Source organism: Hippopotamus amphibius, chromosome 12 (assembly GCF_030028045.1).
Source record: "Hippopotamus amphibius kiboko isolate mHipAmp2 chromosome 12, mHipAmp2.hap2, whole genome shotgun sequence".
NCBI lineage: Eukaryota > Metazoa > Chordata > Mammalia > Artiodactyla > Hippopotamidae > Hippopotamus > Hippopotamus amphibius.
This window is the reverse complement of record NC_080197.1, coordinates 72,524,912-72,537,159: the sequence shown is the minus strand read 5'-3', so window position 1 is coordinate 72,537,159 and position 12,248 is coordinate 72,524,912.

Here is a 12,248-nt window from a genome sequence, read left to right as displayed (position 1 = left end):
AACCATCAATGTCTTATGCTGCTTTCACTATTCTCACAACCCAATTGGACATCATTAATTGACTTGGCCTATGTAAATTTAAAACAATTTTGGTCCCTTGAGTTCACCAATACCTAGTTACAACTATTCATTCATTCATTTATTCACATATTTGCTCTTTCAGTAAACATGTATCAAATGCCCATCTTTTCAATTGACAGGAGGTGGGGATAAAAGGATAAATGATACCTGTGAAGAAGCTCATTGAGTAATAGAGGAAACCCACAGATAGGTACATGAAGAATGCCGTAAGGAAGTACACTGTTGTAACAGCAGAGAGAGGAAACAAATCTCTTTGGGGCTTGTTGAAGATTTATAATACAAAGCAGAAAGTTATTTATTCAAAAATGATTATGAACTAAGTACTCTCCATTGCACATGTTTTCTTATACAATCTCAGTTTTCCAACAAGTCTATGAGGTAGACACTATTTGTCCTTTTTTTTTTTTGTTTTTTTTAAGTATAGTTGATTTACAATGTTATGTTAGTTTCTGGTATACAGCAAAGTGATTCCGATATATATTTTTCATATTCTTTTCCATTATGGTTTATTACAAGATATTGAATATAGTTCCCTGTGCTAGACTGTAGGACCTCGTTGTTTAGTCCTCTTTTCAAATGACAAAATTGGGACATAGAAACGTCACTCTCTTGCTCAGTTTTAAGAAGCTAATAAAAACATTGAAGCAAGGAATCAAACCAAAGTCTACTCTTACTGCAAAACTCATGATCTTTTCTGTTATGCTGCACTGCCTCCTTCCCCATTCCATACGCTTATATCACAAATAACAGCTTACAGAGAATTCTAGGACTGAAATAAATATCATGGTAAATGCTTAATATTTCTTCTTTTCTAATTTCCATAGTAATGGCCAAGTTAATGAGATATGGAAAACCCTTATCATTGCTAGAAACTAGCAAGGTACCCATCTGTTCACAAGACTTCGAAGCAAGCAGAATGAAAGTGACATCTGGCTGTTGTCAGAGATAAAAACAGGCACTCATTAAAACAGTGAGGACAGATGTCCTTCAGAAATATGATTATAACAGAGAAGGCCCAGCATAAACTGAACTCAACTCCCCCAAAACAAAACACTAGAGACTTTTTAAAGGCTGGGGTGTGCTAAGGGAAAGGCACTGAATGGTATTAAGAGGGTTAATTCATGTGACTAGATCGTTCAGATTTGTTAATTGGTGTTTCTCCAGAAGAGAAATAAACTTCTCCATCTTTTTTGACAGGAGATGGTGGTGTAGGTTGAAGTAAGGCAGTGAAGTTAGGCCCTGACCCTCCCAAGGGGCCTCAGGGAGGGTGAGTTATCTCCCTAACTCCCTTAATGTTCACTTTCAGAGATGGCTATCAGGACCTTGATGGAAGTTTTAGGTGATAGCTTTACATCTCAAAGGGCAGACAGAGGGTTTTAAATGCAGGCTTTCTAAAGTAACTGCTCAACGGTGGGATTCAGGAGTCTGTTTATCACCAAGTTTTGACGGGAACAAACAATATGTTCTTCTGGAAACATTGAGCTTTCTCAGTCAGGCATTTTATTTTTTATTTATTTTTTAATATTTCTTTATTTATTGGCTGCATTGGGTCTTTGTCACAGCACATGGGCTTTCTCTAGTTTTGGTGAGCGAGGGCTGCTCCTCATTGTGGTGTGCGGGCTTCTCATTGTGGTGGCTTCTCTTGTTGCCGAGCACAGGCTCTAGGCGCATGGGCTTCAGTGGTTGTGGCACATGGCCTTAATAGTTGTGGCTTGCGGGCTTAGAGTGCAAGCTTAGTAGTTGTGGCGCATGGGCTTAGTTGCTCTGCGGCATGTGAGATCTTCCCGGACCAGGGATTGAGCCCATGTCCCCTGCGTTGACAGGCGGATTCTTAACCACTGTGCAACCAGGGAAGTCCCAGGCAGGCATTTTAAAGGGACCTGGGATCATTCCAGGTCACAGCCTTAAACTGCTAGAAGCCATGTTAGAGTTTGTCAAATCTCCTAGGGCAAAAGTTTGGATGGAGCTGGTTTATTTCAAGAATTCTACAGTTCTCATCAATACATATCAAAATGGAAGAAGGTCAATGGGAAAAAAAATGTCCCTCTTACTTAGCCTGCCACAAAAGTTTTGCCAACTTTTCATAGACACATTGTAAAGTAGTGGTGAGGATCTAATCTCAGCCTCCATCAGGCATCCAGTTCCATAATGCAGCCCTTGGGAAAGCAGAGGAGAGCTGGAAAGCAAGGAATTTTTTCTCAGAGTGAATAAATTGGCTCAAAGAAGAAAGGTCAGTCAACTAAGTAGAACTAGAGAACAGGAATGAGGGGAGAACCTTCTAGGCAGTAATAAAAAGCTTTTTACTGTTGATTCAGACCCCTCACACACACACACACAATGGGAGAAACTTCATGTAATAACTATTATTTTCTATGACTGCCATCCTCTATTTGATCACAATCCTACAAAAACAATTGGCTCTCTAAGTTGTCAAAGAAGATTTTCCATAAATGTAAACTTTAGACTTCTCTTCTGTCTGGGACTGAAACAATTAAACAGTGATTACACAAATCACTGACAAACTAGGAAAAAATAATCCCTCAGCATTTTAAAAGGCAGGAGGGGAATTCCCTGGCAGCCCAGTGGCTATGACTCAACGCTTTCACCACGTGGGGGTGGGGGCACGAATTCTATCCCTGGTCATGGGGGAAGTAAGATGCTGCAAGCTGTAAGGTGCAGCACATTAAAAAAAAAAAAAGGCAGGAGGGGGTGGGAAGAGACAGTGTGCAGTTTCTGAAAAAAATATTCCTGGTTAAACATTAATGTAAGAAACAGATGAAAAGCAAACCAACCTAACCAATAAACAAACAAACAAAACCCAGCAGATAACAATTATCTAATTCACACTCTCAGTAAGATTTGATGAAAAATTGGACTTGTACAGCACGCTTTTTCTTCAAAGAAAAATGAAAAATCTGAGAAAATTTCTTAGATGTGAAAACACATTTTATAAACTAAAAATACAATTAATTGAATCGAGTCAGATTGAATATTGCACCAATAAAACACCTTAAAAACCTGCATTCAGGGACTTCCCTGGTGGCACAGTGATTAAGAATCCGCCTGCCAATTCAAGGCACACGCGTTTGAGCCCTGGTCCGGGAAGATCTCACATGCCACAGAGCAACAAAGCCTGTGCACCACAACTACTGAAGCCTGCGTGCCAAGAACCCATACTCTGCAACAAGAGAAGCCACTGCAGTGAGAAGCTCCTGCTCACCGCAACTAGAAAAAGCCCGAGTGCAGCACTGAAGACCCAACACAGCCCAAAACAAACAAACAAATAAATAAAAATAAATTTAAAAAAACCAAAAAACTGCATTTAATCAGTACAGCTGAATTAGCCTGACCATGCTCTTATTTCTACATATGGTAAACTGTTAATGGTAGCGTTTGCTCCCAGAATTAAATCTCAAAAAGAATATCCTTACCAAATAAGTATCTATTTTGGTATTGCTGAAACTCAGCCTCTGTTCACCAGGGCCAAACAGAAACACAGAGGCAGAGTTTTGGGTGAAGTAGAAAAAAGAATAGAAACAAGATTATTAAAAACAAACAGAATTCACTTACGAACCATTGTAGAAGAAGAAAATGTAAGTCTTCAGGAGATAGCAACATTTTAAATAACTAATTTAATTCAGTATGAAATTTAATGTTCATAAATTTTTAAAAAATATCCTCAAATTTCACCTCTAGTTTGAATGCTAACTTGGGTCTTTCTTCCCTTTCTTCCTCCATCCATCCACTAAGCAATTAAACAGGGACCAAACATTTACTATATTCTCAGGAGGCTAGATACAAAGAAGCATGAGGCCCAATCCCCATTCTAACTGATTTCACATTTTATCTGGAGGATAAAGACCAAAAAAATTACTTAAATTGTTTAAGTACGCCCCAGTTTGGGCAAATCACAAAAATCACTTAGCTTTATTCACAGCACTCTTTCCTGGGTTAACTCTACGCTCTCTACAAATGACATACCTCACACCGGTCAGAATGGCCGTCATCAAAAAATCTAGAAACAACAAATGTTGGAGAGGGTGTGGAGAAAAGGGAACTCTCCTGCACTGTTGGTGGGAATATAAGTTGGTACAGCCACTATGGAAAACAGTTTGGAGGGTCCTTAAAAAACTACAAATAGAACTACCATATGATCCAGTAATCCCACTGCTGGGCATATACCCAGAGAAAACCATAATCCCAAAAGAAACATGTACCATAATGTTCATTGCAGCACTATTTACAATAGCCAGGACATGGAGTCCCTAAAATTTTTAATTAAACGAAAGGCTCGCTCTATAATCAAGAAATCCTTCACAGTGAAAGTGTGCCCTTCACCATCTTTTCCCAGTCTACCTTCTCTTTTCTGAATCTGTTTACGGTTTCATGGTTTCAGTTTGTTACACTGTTCACATTCCACACATAACCTCTGAGGAAGTGTGTATAGGGTATACAAACATTTTCTCATAAGGCACTTATATTTGAAATTTCCCTGTCTCCTCAAGGAGGAAGTGATATTGATGTGTCATTTCCTTACTGTTAGATACTTATAACTGTTTTCCTCACTAATCCTTGAGTTCCTTGAGCAGTAGCATACCCAATAGTTTTTGAACAGGTCATTTATTGTTACTATTTTTTGCTTCCCTGTCTTCTATATAACAAAATAATTTTTAATAATCATGAAATGGAGTGAATAATAATAATAATAATGGCCAGAAAACAAATGTAGGCAATGAATATTTTTTATTGAACTTTGTATACAAAATCATGTCAGTAGAAATAAAAATGTGCATATAAATATGTACATTAAAATTAAAATAAATATTATTATGCAAACTACTTTTAATTATATGGGTAAAACCTTTTCGATTTTATTAACACTGCTTTTGGAAAGGGAGAAGAAATTTATACCTATATATAGGTATTTCACAGTAATGACAATATTACAACTTCTGTTTTGAACCTTTACCTTTTCCAAATTTGTCAATGGTATTATCAAAATTAATGCTTTTCACATGTTCATGTTGACTAGACTGTGTTCCCAGACACATCAATATGTCTTTGCTCATAATTGATTTAAGACCACTTTTTATTTTAATTTTGAAAAGTTTCTTTCACCAAAGTGACAGATATGCAAATAGGGAAATGATTTACACATTGCATATGTGTGGCAAAGATTTAGAAATATACTACTTTACAATTATTCCAGAAATTGCAAGATTGCCCTTGCCTTTGTTTCTTCAGGATCAGATATAGAAGCTTTTGAATGTCTCTGCAGGTTGAAAAATTTTATAGGTACAAATAATAATTACAAACAGTCATGCAGAATGACAACAGAAATAACTCAAGTTCTGTTTCTTTGACTTTATAATCACTGTGCAATCCTGTGAATGTTTATTTCCAATCTACCCTTTAAGTCCAGAAATGTTCCAAAATGGGTAATTACAAATAATGCAAACCAAGTGGTGCTTTGAGTGAAACTGAGCAATTGCAAACCTTTCCAACATGTTCCCAAACCACATATGTCAGTATAACTGGGAGTTCGGTGAATGTTTACTAAAATGCAATGTTTACTAAAGGAAAAGTGACACAAACCTGCTACGTGAAATATAAATGTATATTTATTTGTATTTATGTAGATACAGCCAATCTTTAGTATTCATGGATTCTAGAATTGCAAATCTACCTACTTGTTAAAATCTATTTGTCATTCTTAAATCAATACTCATGACGATTCATAGGCATGTGCTAAGTAGTAAAAAACTTGATTCACCCAACCTGTATGACCCCAGATGAGTCTGAACAGGCAATACTCTGCCTTCGTGTTCCTGCTCTCCTACTATAAATGAGTGTCTTTTTCGTGGTCTGTTTAGGGCTATATTGTTCTCATTTTTTCACTTTTTGTTGGTTATTTCCCTGTTTTGAATACCCTCAAGCATAAAGCTGAAGTTCTGTCTAGTGTTCCTACCCTCAAGAAGGCTGTGATGCACCTTATAGAGAAAATATGTGTGTTAGAGAAGCTCTATTCAGGCACAAGTTATAGTGCTGCTGGCCATGACTTCATTTGTTCATGAATCAGCAACATATGTTAACAAATGAGTCGGGCTTCCCTGGTGGCGCAGTGGTTAAGAATCCACCTGCCAATGCAGATTTGAGCCCTGGTCGGGGAAGATCCCACATGTCTCGGAGCAACTAAGTCTGTGTGCCACAGCTGCTGAGCCCACATGCCACAACTACTGTAGCCCTCGCACCCAGAGTGTGTGCTCTGCAACAAGAGAAACCACCGCAACCACCGCAATGAGAAGCTCATGCACATAAACAAAGAGTAGCCCCCGCTCATTGCAACTAGAGAGAGTCTGCCTCACACAGCAATGAGGACCCAACACAGCCAAAAATACATACATACATACGTAAATACATAAAAATGTCTCTAAATAGAAACATGTATAAACCAAGGTTATATAACAATCTGTTGATTAAAATGTTGTGACCAGACCCTCAGAGGAAACTAACTTTGCATTTCCTCTAGAAGCAAAGGTTGTTCAGCGTTCTCTGTGTCTCCAAAGAACGGAACTACCATGAATAACAAGAACTGACTGTGTAGATAAATAGATAAACAGAGACTTTTAAAATTCAACTGTCACCACCAGAATTGTTGGGCAGTAAAAGATATTTTTAGGGAATATTTTATCACTGACATTGTTAGTATTGCTTGTACATGGTGATTATAAGAAGCAAACTGACTTCTAGTAAATGTTATCATTATTTTAATTCTCTACAGACAATTCACCACCCCCTTATTGCCCACTGAACACTCATTGGTTTTATCTAATCTGTCCTATAAGGATCTAAATAATCTGATATCTGACTAGCTTTCTAACTTCATTTTGTAGCCACCTCCCCATTACTATCCAGTGTCTTGACACTCTGGCCTTCTTTTATTTTATTTTTTAATTTAAGTAGAATTGATTTACAATATTGTGTTAGTTTCAGGTATAGAGCAAACTGGTTCGGATATCTATATCTTTATCTATATCTATATCTATATCTATCTATCTAAATATATATGTTTATATTCATTTTTAAAATTCTTTTGTATCACAGTTTATTACAAGATATTTAACGTAGCTCCCTGTGCTTTAGAGTAAAGTCTTGTAACAATTTACAATCAATTTTATATATGGTAGTGTGCATCTGTGAATCCCATACTCCCAATTCGTCCCTCCTTGACCCCTTTCCCTTTGGTAACCATAAATTATTTTTCTATGTCTGTGAGTCTGTTTCCATTTTGTAAATAAGTTCATTTGTACTGTTTTTTAGATTCCACTTATAAGTGAGATCATATAATATTCTTCTTTTGGATCACACAAACACATCATTTTGTTCCCATCTCAGGAACTTTGGCTAATATGCTTTGCCTTCTGAGCTTTGCATGGTGGGTTTTTTCTTGATAATCAGTTCTCAGTGCAAATATCACTCTTTCTCGGAAGTCTTCCCTGATCATTCAGTCTGAAGCAGAATACAACTAGAGCACCTACCCATCACACTGAATCGCATCATACAGCTCTTCTTTTTTTCTTCGAAGTACACACTATTGGTCTATATTGCATCTGTTTGTGATTAGACTCACCATGTCCACATGTTTGTAAGTCCCGTGAGTTAGGAATCTTGCTTGTCTCATTCACACATACCTCCCAAGAACCTAGACTAGTTTCTGATTCATTGTAGGTTATCAGTCAATATATGTATAAAAGATTATGAGAAGTAAACAAAAATACTTTAAAAATACTTATACACATACAAAATATATATAAGTGCCTTCATATATTATAACCTAAAATTACCTAATGCTATTGTCTGGTTCAGCTTATAAACCCCAAAAGGACAAGCATTCTTTCTCTATAGGTATTCTGTGTCCAGTGTCTTGACCAGTGTCTTAACAGTCCTATCTATTGGGGGAAATAGGCAAGAACACAAATAATTATACTTCTTATGAACTAAGAGCTAAACTATTTGTAATTCCAATTTCTAGTCCCAAGTCACAACCAAGTTGTCTTTAAATTGCCTTTGGAGGGCAGGGGAAAACAAAGAATGGTGGGTGTTATTTTCAAGTGGGATGTGTTTCTTGTATGTATGTTTGTGTCTGTGTTTTAGGTTACCTGTGGCTTTTTTCCACCCACAATGTCTCTTCTTTATCCGTTGCATTTGCTTTTGTTACTGTATTGGCTATTCATGTTTTCAAATATGTTGACTATACTTTCTTATTTTCCTATACCTTTAAACTCAGTATCATCTTTATTTTTTTATAAATTTATTTATTTTATTCATTTATTTTTACTTTTTGGCTGCATTGGGTCTTCGTTGCTGCACACGGGCTTTCTCTAGTTGTGGCGAGTGGGAGCCACTCTTTGTTGCGGTGCACGGGCTTCTCATTTCAGTGGCTCCTCTTGTGGATCACAGGCTCTAGGCACTCGGGCTTCAGTAGTTATGGCTCACGGGCTTTAGAGCACAGGCTCAGTAGTTGTGACACACGGGCTTAGTTGCTCCGAGGCATGTGGGATCCTCCCGGACCAGGGCTCGAACCTGTGTCCCCTGAATTAGCAGGTGGATTCTTAACCACTGCACTACCAAGTGTCATCTTTAATAGGTAGAAAAATATAGCAAAATGTAATGCAATACAGTCCAAACAGGAAAGTGTCTAGACTGCTCCCGTATCAATACAACCAGAGCATCCCTGATTTTACTTGCTTTATATTTGGGAATTTAACACATAATTTTATTTAGAAAAAAAAGCAATTGAATCCATAAAATGTCTGGAAGCTATTCACCTCGTATATTCCTTTCATTTTTTTTAAAGAGGAAACAACCTGAGATAAGGCAATTGAATTGCAGAGGGGCAAAAAATCTCCAAGTTATTGGCAGAACTTCTAAATTCAAAATCCATGTTCTAGCTAATGAATGAATCACGTTGCCTCCTTGCTCCCGATTCTGTCACTGGATTAACTGAGTGACTTTAGATGCGGTGCTTAATTTTCTCTGCTTGTTTCCTCACCAGCAAAATGATGATGGGTCTTTAATCTCGGTTGGTGTCCTTGAATAGTGAATAAGAAAGGTACAAGATAACTAAAAAAATGAAAATAGATTCCCTGTGGTGTGTGATCAGAGCTGAGTCAATATGAATTCAAAAAGATTTAGCAAAATCAGGCAGGCGTGAATGAGGAGATGGCGCCATCTACTGTTTTGTATTAGGAATTTCAAGGCAAGTTAGAGGAAGTTAATGTTTTTATTCCCCTGTGAGTAAAACTGAAGAATTTCTGAAGGCTGCAACTGACTCATAGTAAAAATGTGACTTTCATTCTGTTTAAAGGCATCTATATTTGTTCCTAAGAAGTTGTGGTTGTTGGGAGTTATTCTGTTGTGAGTAGCCATTGAATTCCTGCAATAAATACTAAGCACACTTACTTTTCAATGTCTGCCCAAGCATTTTAAGTTCCTGCAGGGCAAGAAAAGTGTCTTGTTCACTACAAATTCCCAGCATCTAGAGTAGCACTTCACGTGTTATATGAATGGATAAAATTGTATATGTTAGCTATTTTTAATTTGTTTTCTTCCTACACAGTAGACTGTGAGCACCCTGAGAATAGGCTCTCTATATATTCATTATTGCCTACTTTATTAGCACTAAAGAAAGAAGACATTTGAGTGAGAGTTTCTGAGTGAATGCACCCCCAGAAAAGTGAGAAAAATTTCTAATCCACATCTCTTTGTCACAGCAAATTAGAATAACTTGGAGAAGGCAAAATATTCTGGTACTATTTATTTTGAAATTTAGGTCACTGAGGTATATAAGCAGGTATTTTTAAATTATATATTAGGCATCCTATATCATTTCCAGTATATAACCCCCATGCTTAATAAGATGGGCATAATATTGAGAAAAGTTGTTTAATTTTTCTTAATATTTGAGGTTTGTTGTAAATAAGTAAAAGACCTAGTGCTATAGAAGCATATGCCAGAAAAGAGTTTAGCAAATACAGATGATCTGATGTTTATGAATATATTCAGGTAAATTTCTGCTGTCAGTCTTATAGGATGCTTTACTAAAATTATTTATATTCTCTAAGAGTAGGCATAAATCATCTGTCAGCTGTGTTCTTAATGGAGTAAAGAACTAAGGAAGAGCTGAGGCACGTGACTGTTCACTGGAGTATAATGTGGACCATTACATTTAAATGGGTTCTACAAATGGCCAATTTAACAATTTTCAAAGCCACCGAGATTTTCTTATGGTCCAGGTACAAGTCAAATGCCTAATAGTCCTACTTAAAATTCTGAGTTTTCCCAACTGTGCAAATGTTTAAGACCACGTACTTCTCTCTCTTTTTTAAAATTTGCTCTCAGGAAATGAGTGGTTCCTTAATTTTCTGGTTCATGGCATCCTTCACAGGTTAATACCTTGCACTTCACCAGGATGAAAATGATCATGGAGGGGATTTTGGAAGTAAATATAGGTGCAAAGAAGGTACGTTTGTGTTGACATTAGGGTATAAAGATCAGATATATTAAATTTGCTCATTTTACTTGCTAAGAATTAAAAACTTGAACAATAGATTCAGGAAAACATGTGTATTCTGCTTATCTTTCCAAACCAGCACAGCCTAACTCTGTGAAATACTCTAAGGTAATTCAACATTTGAAAAAATATTCACTTATATACCATCTATTCCCATTGACCCAAATGCCCTGCAAGCCCTAATAAACTCAGAAAACCTCTACAAAGAAGAAACTGAAGAAATGCTGAGAAGTACTCTTTATGGTTCAAGAAACAAGTGCCAAGTCAGAAGACATTTCACAGGACACTATTTCAACAACAACAACAACAAAAAGAATTCTAAGCAATGTTTATAAAAACCACTAAACCTAATCTAAGAAGTTATTTGGTCAATTTGCTGTATGAGATTAAGAACCTACTACCCAAAACAGAAAGACTTGTAGGGCCCTATAAAGACAGGGAAAAAATGAACTAATAGTATAAATAGTTAACATTTCTTGAACTCTAACCAAATCCTAGGCACTACATGAATTATTATATAAACATTATCCCATAAATCCTCACATATTTATGAACTGCTAGATATGACATTAGAATCTATGAGCTGCTAGTGTTATTCCTACCTTTCAGTTAAGGAAATCTAGCTAATAAAGATGTTAAGTAACTTTCCTTAGAGAACAAGATGTAAAACCTGGGATTTGAACTCAGTCTGAATTCAGAGTGCATTCCTTTAATGAGAAATAAACATAGCCTAAACAGTAGGTTATTTACATCAGGGGTCAGCAAACTTTTTCAGCAAAGAATGAGAGAATAAATATTTCAGACTCTTTGGATCACTTACAGTCTCTGCTGCATATTTGTTTTAATAATGCTTTAAAAATGTAAAAAATGTCTTAGCTTTTGGGACATACATAAATAGGCTACAGGCGAAGGTTGTAGTTGTTGCCCTTATTTAAATAATAACAAGGATAAGAACATTTATGTGTTTGGGATCAAGAAGCAGTATATAAACTGATATATCCCCAAGATAAATCAGATTCGGGCAATTCCCTCCAAATCTAAGGTTTAGGAGGACAAGGTGCCAACGTCTGGAAGAACTGGAGACAGACATAGTAAAAGTGACTGAACAATGACTCATCGGCACTCTCAGTTCAGCTAAAGATCATAGCTCTGTCATCAACTTTGAAATTTCTATACCAGACACAGAGGCAAGAAATTGATCTTCCAGTCTTGACTAGAGTCTTTTCCCCCCAGGGATCCTTTCAGTTCAACATGTTTCTGTTCAGAGATATCAGTAGTTCCAACAGAAAGAGAAACTAAAGTCTCTAATTACAAAATTCTTCCCTTGGAGATTTGCTTAAAGCCAAATGGAGTAACAAGGACTGTGCCAACGACAAGTGGGCACTTGCCATCTACCTCCACGAGGCTTAAATTATGAGCCACTGCAGCTGCTGACCTTCTGCACCCCTTGAAAGGAGTCCAGGGCGGAGATCAGGAATGAGGCTCTCAGTGTTCTGGGAAAAATGGGCAGAACAGGTCTTTTGATGGTTAGATATTTTCAGGACAAGATTTTATAAGCCTAATTCTTGCATCTTCTGATATCTAGAAAAGCACT